General features: G+C 42.9%; 1 protein-coding gene across 1 annotated transcript in view; it reads left to right on the top strand.

The window, feature by feature from the left end:
- Positions 1–18,393, top strand: part of SLC7A6OS (solute carrier family 7 member 6 opposite strand) — a 319,699-nt gene that overhangs the window by 75,369 nt on the left and 225,937 nt on the right. The window lies entirely within an intron of this gene.

Raw genomic sequence — 18,393 nt, 5'->3', positions numbered from 1 at the left:
GTTGGTGGGAGATCAAAACTCTTATTTCTTTAAAAATATATCCTCACTGGGGAACATTCCAAGTGAAGTATCTCAGGGATGAAACGCCACAGGTTCTCACTGATAAGTGGGAGCTAAGCGATGGGTGCACATGGCCCTAAAGTGGTGCAAAGGACATTGGAAACTCAGAAGGGGGAGGGAGGAAGGGGTGAGGGTTAAAGACTGACCTATCAGGTACAATGTACACTATTCTGGTGATGGGCACACCAAAAGCCCTGACTTCAGCATCACACAATTCACCCACGTAACAAGAACATTTGTACCCCCCAAATATATTGCTTTTTTTTTTTTTTTGAAACAGAGTCTCGCTTTGTTGCCTAGGCTAGAGTGAGTGCCGTGGCATCAGCCTAGCTCACAGCAACCTTAAACTCCTGGGCTCAAGCAATCCTCCTGCCTCAGCCTCCCAAGTAGCTGGGACTATAGGCATGGCTAATTTTTTTTTCTATGTATATTAGTTGGCCAATTAATTTCTTTCTATTTATAGTAGAGACGGGGTCTTGCTCTTGCTCAGGCTGGTTTCAAACTCCTGACCTCGAGCAATCTGCCCGCCCTGGCCTCCCAAAGTGCTAGGATTACAGGCGTGAGCCACCGCACCCAGCCCCCCCAAATATTTTGAAATAAAAATTATAAGAAATATATATCCTATGACTCTGGGCCTTATTACTTCTTTTATGTATTTCTTCTAACCCGCATAAGCTCAGAGTAATGCCCAGAGAGGTGAGTTGAATGGATTGGTTTTAACTGTTTCACCTCCTCGTGAAGTCATTCATTCATTGGGCAAATACTCATTGAGCAACTACTGGGTGCCAGTACTGGGGACACAAGGAACAAAGCAGGCAAAGCCCCTGTCCTTTTGCAGAGTGGGAGTAGTGAGAATGGACATGGGACAGTAAACAAAGGATAAATAAGAAAGATAAACCAAAATGGGGTCGAGGGACAGAAAGTCATGTTATAAGGGATGATCAGAGAAGACCTGCATTTGAACTGAGACCTGGAGGGGGAGAAGCAGCCAGCCCACTAGACAGCAATTTGGGGGAAGAAACAGCAGATGTAAAGACCCTAAAGTGGGAATAAAATTAGTGAGTTAAAGATTAGGGAGGAAGGCAGGGCCCAGATCAGGCAGATCATAGTAGCTATTTGTCAAAAAAGTTTGAAATTTATCCTGAGTGTCAGATGGAACTGACCTCACCATTATTAGCTATGTGATCTCAGGTAGGTTACTTCACTCCTCTGAGCCTCAGTCTACCTGCCTGTAAAGTGGGGTTAGTAATCATTCATTCATTGTGGTAGGCAGGGTCTAAGTGGAGTGCCCTGGTATTCATACCCTGTGAATGTGGGCTGGGCTTGGTGACTCACTTCTAACTAATAAAATATGGCAGAAGTGATGGTGTATTCATTTCCTACTGCTGCTGCTAACAAATTACTACAAACCTAGGGGCCTAAAACACCACAAATTTATTATTTTGCTGTTCTAGAAGCCAGATGTCTAAATAGGTCTTATACTGAGTTAAAATCAAGGTGTCAGCAGGGCTGTGTTCCTATGGAGATTCCAGGGGAGAATTTCTTTCCTTACATTTTCTCCAGCTTCTAGAGGCTCGTGGTCCCTTCCTGCATTTTCAAAGTGCCTCATCCACCCTCTTCTCCCATCATCACATCACCCTTTCATCACAGACTCTCTGGCTCCCCTGGTCATCCCCTTTCCCTCATAAGGCTCCTTGTGATCACACTGGGCCAGGCACAGCCTTCTGCCTCTTGAAATCCTTAACTTAATCACGCCTGGAGGCTGGGCACGGTGGCTCACGCCTGTAATCCTAGCACTCTGGGAGGCGAGGCAGGCAGATCACTAGAGGTCAGGAGTTCGAAACCAGCCTGAGCAAGAGTGAGACCCCATCTCTACTAAAAATAGAAAGAAATTAATTGGACAACTAAAAATATATAGAAAAAATTAGCCGGGCATGGTGGTGCATGCCTATAGTCCCAACAATTTGGGAGGCTTAGGCAGAAGGACTGCTCGAGTCCAGGAGTTTGAGGTTTCTGTGAGCTAGGCTGATGCCACGGCACTCTAGCCCAGGCAACAGAGTGAGACACTGTCTCAAAAAAAAAAAAAAAAAAAAGAAAGAAAGAAAAGAAAAAAAATCACATCTGCAAGTGTCTTTCGCTATGTAAGGTAACATAGTCACAGGTTCTGGGGATTAGGACATGGACATCTTTGGCAAGGCCATTATTCTGTCTAGCACAGATAAGCTTATTATTTTGTGATTAATAAAAAGATGTGGTTTTTTTCTTGGGTGTTCTATTTCTCTTTCTTTCTTTGTCTCTCCCTTTATCATCACTTTGGGGCAAGCCAGTTGCTATGACATGAGGTAGCCCTGTGGAGAGACCCATGTGCCTAGGAACCAAAGCTTCCAGCCAACAACCACGTGCATGAACTTGGAAGTGGGCTCTATAGGCCCAGAAAGCCTTGAGAAGGCTGTAGCTCCGGCCAGCAACTTGATTACAGACTCCGGGAGGAAACAGAGCCTAAACTGCCCAGCTAAGGAGCTCCCAGATTCATGACCTTCTGAAATCATGTGAGAAAATAAATACTTGTGGTTTAAGCTGCTAAACTTTGGGGTAATTTACAATGCAGTAATAGATAACAAATACATTTATTCAGCAAATATGTCTGAAGTGCCTACACCATGTGCTGAGTTTTTGTTGTTGTTGTTGTTGTTGTTTTGAGACACAGTCTCGCTTTGTTGCCTGGGCTAGAGTGCCGTGGCCTCAGCCTACCTCACAGCAACCTCCTGGGCTCAAGCAATCCTACTGCCTCATCCTTCTGAGTAGCTGGGACTACAGGCATGTGCCACCATGCCCGGCTCATTTTTTCTATATATATTAGTTGGCCAATTAATTTCTTTCTATTTTTAGTAGAGACGGGTCTCGCTCTTGCTCAGGCTGGTTTCGAACTCCTGACCTTGAGCAATCCACCCGCCTCGGCCTCCCAGAGTGCTAGGATTACAGGCGTGAGCCACCGCGCCCCGCCCCATGTGCTGAGTTTTGTTTGAGGTGTTGGGAATACAGCGAGTAAAACAGAGGAAAGTCTCTATGCTTACAGAGTTTACATGCTACCAGAGGAGACAGACAGCAAACATAATAAGTAAGTAAATTACACGGTATGTCAAAAGGTGATAATTGCTATGGGGAAAAAGAAGAGCAAGGTAAGGGAGCTAGGCTACTCAATGAAGGCTTTGCTGAAAAGCTGATATTGAGCAAAGACTTGAAGGTGAGGGAAGAAACTATCTTTTTCATGAGAAAGATCACTCCAGGTGATGGGAATAGCAAGTGCAAAGGTACTGTGGCAGGAAGGTACTCAGATTTTTTGAAAGGCAGCAGTGAGGCCAGTGTGATCATGGATTTGTTAAAGAAACTGGGCTATTTGTCCCACGTTCTGGACTTAGCTGGTTGCTTCTTGTGGTGTTAGATTCAGTTTTTTTTGGGGGGGGGTGGTTGGAGGCAGAAAAAAGGAAGACAGGAAATGGTTACAGATGACCTAGGGATAAAACTTAGTGTTGCAAAGTGGTACAAACCTACATAATAGGCTGCCTGATATGATGTAATGGGAAATCGATAACATGGCCTATACAACATTGTTACCCAAAGTGACCTGGCTGAATATAATTATGTTTTTTTGTTTTGTTTTGTTTTGAGACAGAGTCTCACTTTGTTGCACAAGCTAGAGTGAGTGCCGTGGCGTCAGCCTAGCTCACAGCAACCTCAAACTCCTGGGCTCAAGCAATCCTCCTGCCTCAGCCTCCCGAGTAGCAGCGGGGACTACAGGCATGCGCCACTATGCCTGCCTAATTTTTTTCTATATATATTAGTTGGCCAATTAATTTCTTTCTATTTATAGTGGAGACAGGGTCTCACTCTCGCTCAGGCTGGTTTTGAACTCCTGACCTCAAGCAATTCGCCCGCCTCGGCCTCCCAGAGTGTTAGGATTACAGGCGTGAGCCACCGCGCACAGCCTGAATATAATTATGAAGACTAAATAGGACAAATTCAGATTATGGGAGCTTCTATAAGACAACTTGCCTGGACTCTTCAAAAAAATGTCATAAAAAATGATGTGAACATTCATTGGATCCTAGATCACAAATAAAACCACAGCTATACAGGATATAAATGGTAAATGTGAGTATGTGACTGTGTGAGATAACAGTGGTGCATCAATGCTGAGCTTTTTAGGTGTGATAAAGACATTGTGGGTGTGTAGGAGAAGGTCTTTGTTCTTAGGAGCCACAGGCTGAAATATTCACAGGTGAAGTGTCAGGATGTCTGCAAGTAACTTTCAAATGGTTCAACCAAGAAAATAAAAATACAAATGAAATATGTGTGTGTGCTAATAATGTGGCGAAAAATGTATTGACAATTGGTGATTCCAGGTGAAAGGTATAAGGGTGTTTGTTTTCCTTCAGAGTAGAGAAGGGGGGAAAAAGGGTGTTTGTTGATTGCACAGTTTAAAAATGTTTCCTGTGGGTATGAAATTTTGCAGAATAAGAAGCTGTGAGAAAAAACGACGCTTTGCTCATGGAGATGCTGGGCTACTTTCCGCACATGGGGCGTCTGGGACTTACTTGCAGATGTGCCGGTCTCTATTTCGGACGCTGACCCGGATCTCCGCCATCCCCGGGTGCCCCAAACTTCTTCCTCTCGGATGCAGGACTCCGGAATGTAGGCCGCCCAGAGCAGGCAGCTCACCAGGAAAGGCGAAATTCCACCAGCGTTTCAAGGACGGAAGGGAGAAAAGCAGAGGAAACTGGGCAAGCCAGCCTGGTGCAGGCTCCGGACTCTTCCGTCCCCGGCAGCCCTCTGTGGTGCGCCACCGCCCCCTGGTGGCCATCAGGCGTGCAGGCGGCGCCCAGCCCGGGGATGGGCGGGGCCCTGCAACCCTCGCCCCCGAGGGGACGCGTCTGGGGAAAGCTCCTGGCAGCCCAGCGCCAAACATTTTAAGAAGCACCTACTATGAGCAAGGCAAGGTGCCAAGTGCTTTATAGATATTAACTCATTTAGTCCTCCCATCAGCCCTAACAGGTGCGACTATGGTTGCCCCATTTTACAAACTGAGGCTCAGAGAGGGGAGGCAATGTGAGCAAAGATTGCACAGCTGTTAAGTGTCACACCTAATTCCAGGTCCGATGCTGTGCCCACTCCAGCCCACCTGCTTCTGTGATGATGATAATAACAGTAAAATAATAGCAAGAAACTATAGTGGACCACACATAGTGCAACATATCAACTAACTGAATCCACAATAGCTCTACAGGGCAGGTTCTACTAATACGCTCATTTTATTTTTTTATTTAGATATGGGGTCTTGCTCTGTGGCCCTGGCTGGAGTGCAGTGGCCTCATCATAGCTCGCTGCAGCTTCCAACTCCTGACTCAAGCGACCCTCCTGCCTTAGCCTCCCGAGTAGCTGGGACTACAGGTGCAGGCCAGTACACCTGGTTTAACATGCCCATTTTACATTCAAAGAAACTGAAGTACAGAGAGATTAAGAAGGTCACTCAGAGAGCAAGGAGTACTGACTGGAAAAGCATTGAGCAACCTTGGGATTGTCTGATTGCTTTGCCCATAAATATTTATGGAGCACCTACTGGGTTACCATTCTTCTGACATTTACCCTTTGAAGTTAGTGTCTTTTCTCTAGTTTTTTGGTTAGCCTACTGCTTTTTAGCATTTTCTAGTCCTTTAGGGGTTTTTTTTGGTTGTGTGTGTGTTTGTGTTTATTTTTTGCTTTTATTTTTTTAAGAGACAGGGTCTGACTCTGTCACCTGGGCTAGAGGGCAGTGGTGTGACCGTATCTCACTGCAGCCTGCAGCCTCGAACTCCTGAACTCAAGTGATCCTCCTGCCTCAGTCTCCCAAAGTGCTGGATTACAGGAGTGAACCATTGCAGCTAGCCTAGTCCTTAGTTTTTCCGCTGTTTAGGATGATGTCCCTAGATATGGTTGCCTTTGTATTTATCCAGTCTGCTTACGTTCATAGAACTTTTTGAATCAGTGCCTTAATATCTCTCTGCAGTTTTGAAAAACATTCAATATCTCTTCAAATATTACTTCTGTTCCATTTTCTTTTTCCTCCTCTTCTGAGTCCAATTATACTGTGAGTCATGTTTCTTATGCTCTTTTCTGTACTTTTTATTCTTTTATCTCACTGTGCTTTCAGTCTGAATGTTTTCTTCTGACCTTTTAGTTCACTAATCCTGTCTTCTGCTATGTCTAATCTGCCATATACTGGGTTCTTAATTTTCATTTATAGTTTTTATTTTTAAACCCTCTGTTCAATTCTTTATATAGATTTCAGTTCTCTGGTGAAATTCTCCATGTTGTCATCAATTTTCTTAAACCTATTAATCACAGTTATTGTACTGTGTCTGATAACTCCAATATCTAGATCACCTATGAGTCCCTTTCTATTGTCTGTTCTTTTTCCCTTGGTTTTATTTCTTGTTATGCTTTGTTTTTTTAATCTTCATTGAGGTTCAATTTACTTATAGTAAACTCTATCCAATTAAAGTATACAATTCAATGAGGTCTGACAGATGTTCATCTGTTCATCTGTATGAAACAACCACCATAATCAAGTTATCAAACATTTCCATCACCCCCCAAAAAAAGTTTCCTGATGTCCCTTTGCAGTCTCTCTCGCCTTCTGCTCCTGGACCTAGGTGACCACTGATTGGCTTTTGGTTACTAAAGTTGCATTTTCTAGAATTCAGGGAATTTTATATAAATGAAATTATGTAGCGTGCAATCTTTTGGGTCTTCTTTCACTCAGTATAGAAAGTCATCTATGTTGTTGTATGTATTAATAGTTCATTCCTTCTTATTACTGTCTAGTATTCCATTGTATGGAAACACCATGATCTATTTATCCATTTACCTCTGATAGACCTTCGGATTGTTTCTAGTAGTTCTTGGCTATTGTGAAAAAAAAGTTGCTATGAACATTCATGTACAAGTCTTTGTGTGGATATGTTTTTATTTTTCTTGGTAAATATGCTCTGGTTCTTTTTTTTGGTTCTTTCTTTTAATGGACACTGGAAATCATTTTTGAAAATTTGTAGAGCTCTTGGATATTTTTACCCTTTGGAAAGATTAACTTCTGAAAGGCAATTTGAGAAGGAACAAATCACCTCAATCTCAAGGCTATGATTCTTTTTGAAGAACTGACCCTTTTATCATTATAAAATGTCCTTCATAACAAATTTTTTCTTAAAGTCTACTTTGACATTGGTATAGCCACTATAGCTCTCTTTTTGTTACTATTTGCATGGTACATCCTATCCTTTTACTTTCAACCTATTTGTATATTTGCATATAAACTGTGTCTCTTGTAGGCAACATATAGCAGCACTGGGTTGGTGTGAGTGCAGTGGTGTTTACAACTAATTGATCACAACTAGTTATAGATCTTTGTTTTTTCTCCACTCCCACTGCTTCACTTGACCAGCCTTTAAAAAGATAAGTAAATAAAAATAAAAAACATATAGTTGTGTCATGTTTTTAAATCCATTCTGACAATCTATGTCTTTTGATTGAAATGTTTAATCCATTTACATTGAATGTACTTACTGATAAGATATGGTTCCCATCTGCCATTGTGCAATTTTTTTATATCTATGTCATATCTTTTTGATATGTCATTATGGCCTTCTTTTGTGTTAAACAGTATTTTCTAGTGTACCATTTAATTTGATTATGGTATACCTAGGGGTGGATCTTTTAGAGTTTATCCTATTTGGAGTTGTTTGAGCTTCTTGGATATGATTTATGTTTTTTATAAAAATCTGGGAAGTTTTGGCTGTTATTTCTTCAAATAGTCTTTCTGTCCCTTTCTCTCCCTCTCCTCTCCTTCTGGGACTCCCATTAGACATATGTTGTTCTCTGGGGCTCTGTTCTCCTTTTTCATTCTTTTTAAATCTTGTTCTTCAGACTAAAAAAATCTCAATTGACGTAGCTTCATATTTGTTGATTGTTTCTTTTGCTTGCTCAAATCTGCTGCTGAACTCCTCTAGTGAATTTTTCATATCTATTATACTCTTCAATTCCCAAATGTTTTTTTTTTTTAATCGCTTCTACCTCTTTATTGATAAATCACTATTTGGTGAGATATTGTCCTCATACTTTCCTTTAATACATATTTAAAATAGCTGATTTAAAGTCTTTATTTAGGCTTCCTCAGGAAGTTTCTATTGACTGCTTCCCCCTGGTCCCATGGGCCATACTTTCCTGTTTTGTTACATGCTGCTTAATTTTTTGATGAAAGTTGAACTTTTTTTTTTTCTTTGTTTTTTTTTTTTTTGTTTTTTTTATTTTTTTTTTTTTGAGACAGAGTCTCACTTTGTTGCCCAGGCTAGAGTGAGTGCCGTGGCGTCAGCCTAGCTCACAGCAACCTCAAACTCCTGGGCTCGAGTGATCCTACTGCCTCAGCCTCCCGGGTAGCTGGGACTACAGGCATGTGCCACCATGCCCGGCTAATTTTTTTTATATATATATCAGTTGGCCAATTAATTTCTTTCTATTTATAGTAGAGACGGGGTCTCGCTCTTGCTCAGGCTGGTTTTGAACTCCTGACCTTGAGCAATCCGCCCGCCTCGGCCTCCCAAGAGCTAGGATTACAGGCGTGAGCCACAGCGCCCGGCTGAAAGTTGAACATTTTAAATATTACGAAGTAGCAACTCTGGAAATCAGATTCCTCCTCCCTTTCCTAGAGTGGTTTGTTGTTGCTGGCTGTTTTGCTGCTGTTGATTTAGTAACTTTCCTGAACTAATTCTGTAAAGTCTGTATTCTTTGCTATTTGGCCACTGAACTATCTACACAGTTAGCTAGTAGTCAGCTAATTATTGGACAGAGATTTCCTTAAATGCCTAGAAATCTCCCGGTCTTTGCCAAAGGCAAGAGGCTCTTGTGTACATTTATGGCACACTTTCAACACTAAGCCAGACAGTTTACTACTTTGCCTTAGGCTTCACTTCCTGCTTGCATAGACTCTCAAAGTCAGCCATAAGCTACAGCTTAGTGTCTTTCCTGAACACCTGCACAGCCCTGTGTATGTGCAATTAGAGAAGGAACATGCCACACAGCCCTGTGCACATGCATAACCTTCTAGATTCCCCGGAATATGTTGGAGTTTTTCAAAGCTCCCTATGGACATCTCATTAAAAGCTTTTCCTTTTAAGCTTTTTGGTTAGCCTATTGTTTGCACTGACTGTTACCTATGGCCATGATGTTAGACAAATTGCCCTGATAATTTTCAACAGACACCCCTGAGGAAAGGGCTATTAGCATTGGGCAAGCTCCAAGTCAAGTCACATAAAGACAAGTCTTCTGAGTGTAGTCTTACAGGAAACCACCATACAGGTCAGATAATGTCAATACCCTGGACATGAGGCTTTGAAGAAGCTCCTACCCTGCTCTGCTCCTTCCAGTGATTGCCAGGCTGTTGGTTTTCAAGGGTATTGAGGAGCAGGGGTGAAGCAAATGAGAATGGGGCTTGTTAAAATGCCACAAATTTCACCATTCTTACTGAAATGCAGCTGTTTTTCTTGAACAAGTGCTCCCCAGATTGCTGCAAGACTTTAATCTCCAGAGTTCTGAAAAAAGCTGATTCTGACAGTTCTTGCCAGCCTTTTCATGGCTCTTATGGAGTGGAGAACATTTGTAGGTCCTTACTCTGCTATTCTTACGGACATCACTCATATTTCTCTCTAAGTTTTCTGTTTTCTTTTGGTTTATCTAAGCGAGGGCTTTTCTCCAGTTCAACATTTTCCTGAGGTTGTCTTCTGGGGTGCTAGGTCAAATATGGGGTGATTATTGAGTCCACCAATGTCACAATTGGGTTTCATGGGTGTCTCTTTCCATCAGAAAAATGCTTTCAGGCAAAAGCAGTTTTGAGATCTGGGATTAGGAATTGTTTCTTGCTTCCCCTAAAGTTTGATCCCTAATTCTTCACTCTCCTTAGCTCTTTGATGCTTTTAGGAATTATTTTTTTTTCTTTTTTTCCTGCCAGTGCATTAATCTTGGATGAATTTTTTTTCTTTAACATTTCAGCCAGTTTAAGTTACTTTCTGTGGACAATTTAGACCTAATCACCTAGACCATCATTGCTGGGAGTGTAACCCCTTACTCAAGGCTTCGTTATTCTCCCTCCAGCCTCTATGCACAAGAGGGAGAAGGAGGCAGGAAAAGGAGATGGTGTCTCTGTTCTTTATGGCCATTTAAAGGGAGTCGTAACTTACGACTTCCTCAGGAAAAGCCACACTTTTTCAGAGTGCCCTAGAGTTTCTCTGCTTACCTAGACAATTTCATATGGTCCAATCTTAACTTCTGTCCAATAGGTCACGTGATAGGAGACGACGGTGCCCTGCTATCCAGCAAAGCGCAGAGGAGGGAGGGGCCTGGCCCACGGTGTCCCGGCCATGGGGCACGAGTGGCTAGTGGCGGCCACGAGGGGACAGTGACCTGGCCCCTGGCACCAACAACTTGGCAGAGGTCGCGCAGGCATGCTCATGTCCACTCAGCGCCGCCCAGAGTGGCCACACGCCCGCGCAGACCCAACCCGAGCTCCAGGCGGAAAATGTCCTGTCCAAAAGCGGAAGTGAGCCGCCGCTGAGGCTTTCGGGGAATGTAGTTTCCGGCAGTCACACGAGTCCTGGGGTGAGGTAGGCTCCTCCTCAACGCACCTGGGGGGACTGCACATCACACCCACAGATGATAAAATGTCTGAGGACACCTGTGGGACTCTTTGGGACACCTCTTTAAAAGGCACACCCGGAACTTTTATTATTAATTCTAGATTGGTGGCATAAACCTTTCTAACCTGTGTGATGTTACCATTAAAAGGCCTTCCCACTCCTCCAGGCAGCACGAGTCAAATCCCGAGTTATGAGCAAATCCCGAGTTATCTGAGCAAAAACAATTTTGTGCTTATTTTCGGTTATTATGCAGTTTTTTTTTTTTTTTTTTTTTTGCGAGACAGGGTCTAGGCTGATGTCTAGATAGGCTAGTGTGCACTGGCATCATCATAGTTCACTGCAACCTCCAACTTCTGGGCTTAAGTGATCTTGCTACCTCAGCCTCCCCAGTAGCTGGGACCACAGGCCTGCGCCACCACATCAGGTTAAATTTCGTATTTTTTGTAGAGATGAGGTGTGAACTAAAATGAAATCTTAACCTCCACACCCTGCAATGGGTGTGGAGGACCCTGAATGGACCTGAATGGACCCCTTCTTGGCTAAGGGTACCCTCCCCCAAAACCCCCCAAAAAATCTGAAAGCAGAGTTGCTGGCCATGAGGAGAAGGGAGGTCAGACATGCCCAGTTATGTCCTATCCCTTGTGGAGTTATTTTTTGTAACAATAAGATACAAAATTATTAACAAGCCTAAGGCCATGTAAGACAAAGGTTAAACCCACCTATAACCTGTAATCCTCAGCTTCAAGAGGTCCTGCCTTTTTGGGCCAAGCCAATGTATGCCTTCCACGTATTCATTTATGACTTTATGTGTAATTTCTGCCTTTCTTAACTGTATAAAACCAAACTGTAACCCAACCATGGTGAGACCACTTCCTCAAGGCTTCTTGAGTATGGCTCTCCAGGCCATGGTCACACATATTTGGCTCAGAATAAACCTCTTCAAATTATTTTAGAGTTTGGGTTCTTTAACATTGACACAGGTCTCGCTATGTTGCTTAGGCTTGTCTTGAGTTCCTGGCCTCATGCAAACCTCCCACCTCAGCCTCCAAAAGTGTGAGCCACTGTGCCCAGCCAGTCCAGCTATTTTTAAAATGCTAAACCCCTACCTTATCTCACATCCCTCCTTGCCCACCCTTCTCTACCCCACCCCAGACCATGGGTTGGGAGAGGGGAGAGAAGACAGGTGCTGTGTTGGCAATGAGGCAGAGAGCTTTGGTGCCTTGTCTGATAGTCCTGAAGCCTGTGGCCTACTCCCTGAGTTCAGCTCCTCCCCAGCTGTGTTGACTCACAGCAGGGCAGCCTAGTTTCTCCTTTGGCCCCACTGCTGTCTTTGCCTCTAATCCCTCTCCAGGTGAGTTATCTCCTAGTTTGGCTGGGCAGCTACTGGGACATAGCCCTGTGGCTCCTGCCTACCTGTCCTTACAGGAGCTCCAGGTTTTCCAGCATAGTCTGAGCTTCCTGTCTGGTCAGCCGCCCCTTCATCCTCAGGGTCTCCAGTTTGGATGATCAGTTATATGGTCATTCTGTCCAGGAGCCACTGAACTCCTGTCTCATGATCTCTGATGGCAAAGAAAACAGATGAGGTGGTCCTACCCTGTTCTTTCCAGGGCTTCCACTCTGCTGCTAGGAGCTACTTAACTAATACAATCACTACCTTTCCGTTCATACACAATAAGATAGGTCCAAATTGCTTGGCTCTTTCATCCATTAACATATATTTGTCAAGCTATATGTTTGCCAAAATTAGAGCGGTTTCACTGAAATTTATTAGTAGAAACTAGTAATCTCCTTCCACCAACTCCTGCAAATAGTCACTTATATTCCTTATCTATAAGAGGCCTTCTGCTCCCCTATCCTCTTTTTTTTTTAATTGGTCCCTCAGAAGGCATCTATGGGGAGTGGCAATGCTTCGTTTGATTCTGACAGTGCCAAGACCCTCCTTTCTTTTCTTTTTTTTTCTTTTTAAATTATCTTATTAATCATTTAAATTTTTATTATCTATTTTTTCTTTTTTGTTCAATAACCATTGGGAACAACCTCCTTTCTTTCTTGAGCTTAGATCAGCTTCTCACCCTTGGGAGCATGAATATCCATTATTCCTTCACCTAGATCCTTCAGATATGCTGGGTGTGCAAGTCATCTGGGCTCCATGCTCTGAGAGGAACTGAACAAGTGGCTTTGTGAGACAAAAGACCAGACAAGAGCAAGAAAGCAGACTTTAACTGTAAAAGAGTTTAAACATTCAGAGTCACATGCAACAAATACCTATGCACCACCTTCTTTTAGCAAACATTAATGTTTGGCCATATTTGCTTTTTTTTTTTTAATAAAATGTGACAGTTTAAGCCTTCTTTTATTCCTTCCCATTCTGCTCCCCTCTAATTCCAGTGGAAACCACTGCTCTGAAGCTGGTATTTTAATACTTTTCTACTTTTGCTTCATATGTGTCAATTTAAAAAATATGTTATAGATTTTTTAAAAGTTTTATCACACTATATGTATCCCTCTGCAACTTTATTTTCAACCTTTATTAATATTTTAGCCTTACATGTAAATCCAGTTCAATTATTCATATTTCTTGTGCTGGAGACACAGCACTGAACAAAAGATACAAAACTTGCTGCCCTCAGTCACCAAGCTGTTAACTTGCTATTTGCACACTTTTCTGTAAGCATGTTCTGCTTCAATAAAAAAAAAATTTTTTTTTGAGACAGAGTCTCACTTTGTTGCCTGGGGTAGAGTGCCATGGCATCAGCCTAGCTCACAGCAACCTCAAACTCCTGGGCTCAAGCGATCCTGCTGCCTCAGCCTCCCAAGTAGCTGGGACTACAGGCATGCGCCACCATACCAGGCTAATTTTTCTATATATTTTTAGTTGGCCAATTAATTTCTTTCTATTTTTAGTAGAGATGGGGTCTCACTCTTACTCAGGCTGGTTTCGAACTCCTGACCTTGAGTGATCCTCCCTCCTCAGCCTCTCAGAGTGCTAGGATTACAGGCGTGAGGCACTGTGCCCGGCCTGCTTCAATAAATTTATCCTCCTCTCCCCTGCCTCAAATCCCTATTCTCACGGAGCTTACATTTTAGAGAAGGACATGCAATAAACACGTAAAATATGTAGGTTAGGTGGCAGTAGGTGTCATGGAAAAAATAAAGCTAGGGAGGGAGCTGGGGCATGCCACTGAAGGGTCTGCTGTTTTGATTGGGGAATCAAAGAAGGGCTCTTTGGTGAGAAAATAGTTGAGACCAGGCACGGTGGCTCAGGCCTGAAATCCTAGCACTCTGGGAGGCTGAGGTGGGCAGGCTGCTCAAGGTCAGGAGTTCAAAACCAGCCTGAGTGAGACCCCATCTCTACTAAAAATAGAAAGAAATTAATTGACCAACTAAAAATATATATATACAATAATTAGCCGGGCATGGTGGTGCATGCCTGTAGCCCCAGCTACTCGGGAGGCTGAGGCAGCAGGATTGTTTGAGCCCAGGAGACTGAGGTTGCGGTGAGCAAGGCACTCACTCTAGCCTGGGCAACAGAGTGAGACTCTGTCTCAAAAAAAAGAAAAGAAAGAAAAGAAAATAGTTGAGCAAAGATCTGCAGAGGAAGAGGGAAGAGCTGAATGGAACAATGGAATGTAAAGGCTCAGAAGTGGAAGCTTGCTGGGTGTGTTGAAGGCACTGCAGGGATTCGTGGGGGCAGAGCCATTAAGGAAGCAGAGTGGTGAGTCAGACAGATAATGTGACTCGGCAGGTGGTGCCAATGCTATGTGAGGCTTTTCCTTGAGCTTTTATTGAGTAAAATGGAGAGGTTTTAGAGGGCTTTGAGCAGAAGACTGACAGGATCTTAGAGTTCTACAGTATCTCTCTGGCTGCTGAACTGTGAACACAGGGAGGCAAGGATAGAAGCTGGGAAATCAATAACAGGGCTACTGCAAAAATCTGGGCCAGAGAGAGGGATGGTGACTTGAGCTAGGGTGGTAGCAGGAGAGGCAAAAAGAAATGGCCATCCTCTTGTATCCTGATGGTTAGCAGCCAGGACTTATTGAAGCTTGGTTGTGGGGTGTGAAGAAAGCAATCAAGAATGGTTCCTAGGTTTGGGCCCTGAGCAAAGGGAAGGATGGGGTTGCCTTTTTATCAAATGGGAAGACTGAAGAAGGAACATGCTTATGATAGGGCCAGGAGGGGGAGATCATTAGTTCTTTAGATATATTAAATTTGAGACATCTGTTAGACATCCAAATGGAGATGCTGGGTATGTAGCTGGTTATATGAGTATAATAGAGGTAAGTGTCAGAAACAGGGCAATGGAATGTTTTACAAGTTGTCTCTCTAACCCCCCCCCATCCCTAATCCTTTTTGGGAATTAAAACTTGCATTCCATCCTGAGGCCAGTGATCAAAGGGGCAGAAAAATGTTCTTTGCTATTTATTCTTTATTATCTTAAAACAGGATTGTCTGCACAAGGACAAGGACTACAAGATGGTAGTCACCAGAGATAAGGTCATGATGGCCCAAGACCCAAAATGGAAAACACGAATTATAGTTAAGCAGCAATAGCCAGAGGCTGTGACATGTGACACTGGTCAAGCAGGCCAGAAGCATACTGCCAACCCCCCCCCCTTTAAAAAGCCCTGTATTTCTGCTTAAAGAGAGGATGGCAGTCTTTGAGATGTTAGTCTGCTGCCCCCATTTGTCAGCAAATTATTAATAATATACTTCTCTTTCCTTTTCCTCAAACCACTTGTTCTTTGTTCTGATTCAGCCTTGGGGGCAAGTACCAAACTTCTGGTAACATGAGTATGGAATCCTGGGCTGGAGATATTAAATTTGAAGTTGTCAACAAATAGATATGTAAAGCCATGATATAGAACAAGAGTCCCATGGAGATGATTACAGAAAAAGAACAGAGGTCCAAAGATTCCTTGGAATCCCCATGTCTAGAGTAAGGAAAGATAACTTGGGAGAAGCCACTGTCAGTGAAGAATAAGGAAATCTAGTTAAGTGTATCCTGGAAGCCAAGTGAAAAAAATTGGTCAAGGGTGAGGAAGTGATCAACTAATGTTGAAGATCAAGTATAAGGACTGAAAAAAGATCACTAGATTTAGCCACATGGAGTTGATCAACTACCTTTGACATGAGTAGAAACAAAGACCGGATTGGAGTGGGTGCAAGAGGTATGGAGGAGGCAGCAATGGGGACAATGAGTATTTCACATCTCTACTGAGGAATCTTGCTATTAAGTGAAGCAAGAAATGGGAGTAGTAGGTAGGTGGAAGTGAATGTAGAATATATTTGGGATGAGAAAAATTACACCTTATTATGCTCACGGGAAAGATCCAGTAGATAAGGGGGGAAAAAGATGTTGGAAAAAGGACAATTGTAGGAATGATGCCCTAGTTTAAGGATGGGATCTAATACACCAGGGGAAGAGCTGGTGTTAGGTTAAGAACACAAAGTGTCAACTATAGCAACAGGAAGGAAGAGTGCAAGGATGAGATGTACACAGGTGAGGAGTTATCTTTTGATTGCTTTTATTATTCTCCCTTAACTCAGAAATAAGGTCACCAGCTGAGTGAGGAGTAGCCAAGTGCTGGAGGTTAGAGAAAAGAGTAGGTATAAAAGCACCTTAGGAGAGCAGGGCAATGACTGGACTAGGGAAACAAGTATGGGAGGTTAGCAGACAGAAATTAAGTGGGACTAATCATCATGGTTTTGTTTTCCTTCAGTCACATTTAGCTGCATGGGAATAGAATAGGCAGAGCTAGACTTTGTTTTGGCAGATACTTTGGCTCCTAAATTTAAATGCTGTATATTAAATTATAAGAATATGCCACAATTTATTAACCCATTCATTTACTAATGTTTCTGTTGTACCCTTATAACTATTCTTTCCAACACTGCTGCAGTGAACATCCTCGTGTCACTTTGTGCCTACATGGGGCCAGGCGCAGTGGCTCACGCCTGTAATCTCAGCACTCTGGGAGGCCGAGGTGGGCGGATCACTCAAGGTCAGGAGTTCGAAACCAGCTTGAGCGAGACCCCGCCTCTACCAAAAAATATAAAGAAACTAATTGGCCAACTAAAGTACATATATAAAATTAGCTGGGTATGGTGGTGCATGACTGTAGTCCCAGCTACTCGGGAGGCTGAGGCAGGAGGATCGCTTGAGCCCAGGAGTTTGAGGTTGCTGTGAGCTAGGCTGATGCCACGGCACTCACTCTAAACTGGGCAACAGAGTGAGACTCTGTTTCAAAAAACAAAAAAAAAAAAAACAAAAAATTTGTGCCTACGTGGGAGAATTTATCCTGCAGCATGAGGTATGCTTAGCTTCAATGTTACCGGATTTTGCCAAATTACTTTCCAAAATGATTATAATTTACCCTCTCACACTGGTGAAAGTTCTCATTTCCCCCTTGCCAGATTTCTAATTTTTTGCCAGCCTAATTGGTATGAAATAGTATCACATTGTTTTATTTTGCAACATTCTGACTTCAAGCCATTTCCATTTATGAGCCAATTGTCTTTATGAATGAATCTCCACTTGATTGCCCACTTAAAATACTGTCTTAGGTACCTACTACATGCTTGGTATTTTGATAAGCAGGGGAACAAACAGACGTGGACTCTGCCTTCCTGGAACTCACAATCTAGTATGGGGAAAAAGAATATCAAATAATCACAGATACAAATTGTGGTAACATGAAAGACATTACTAGTAATCTATGAAAACTTAAAAGGAGACCAATTTAGTTTAAGTGGCGGTCAGCAAAACCTTTTCCGAAGTGCCAACTGCATTTTAAAAGATGAGTAGGAATTAACCAGCTTAGTTACTATTTATAAAAGCCCATTACGGCCGGGCTCGGTGGCTCATGCCTGTAATCCTAGCACTCAGGGAGGCCAAGGTGGGTGGATTGCTCGAGGTCAGGAGTTCGAAACCAGCCTGAGCAAGAACGAGACCCCATCTCTACTATAAACAGAAAGAAATTAATTGGCCAACTAATATATATAGAAAAAATTAGCCGGGCATGGTGGCGCATGCCTGTAGTCCCAGCTACTCGGGAGGCTGAGGCAGGAGGATTGCCTGAGCCCAGGAGATTGAGGTTGCTGTGAGCTAGGCTGATGCCAAGGCACTCACTCTAGCCTGGGCAACAAAGCGAGACTCTGTCTCAAAAAACAAACAAACAAACAAAAAAAAACAAAGTCCATTGCAGCTATAAAGATCTGAGTATCACCACCATTAGCAAGTGTAGATGTATTTTTCTTATCTTCCATACAGGTGTGCTAGATGCTCTGGCAGATATAATGGTTGCCCTGGGGCCCTTCCCCAGACATCATGAGGCAGAAGTGGGAGACCGGTTTTCTCCTGCCTCCCTTTTGCAATTTTGAGACAATTACTCCTGCACTGTCTTACCAAGCTTATTCTTTTATGAATCCCACACCAGCTGGTTATACCACCCTATATATGCTGACACAGTAATCTCATTTTGGATATTTTATTTAATCTCATTTTGGGTATCACCTTTTAATATTCAACAGGAAAAAAACGTGGGGTGCTTAAAGTATTCAATCTCATTATTAAAAAAAACAACACCAAAAGCAATCCAAATATTGTCTCAATAGT

Source organism: Microcebus murinus, chromosome 20, assembly GCF_040939455.1.
Source record: "Microcebus murinus isolate Inina chromosome 20, M.murinus_Inina_mat1.0, whole genome shotgun sequence".
Taxonomy (NCBI): Eukaryota; Metazoa; Chordata; class Mammalia; order Primates; family Cheirogaleidae; genus Microcebus; species Microcebus murinus.
Note: the sequence above shows the minus strand (reverse complement) of the source record. Positions and strands in the feature narration are given on the sequence as shown.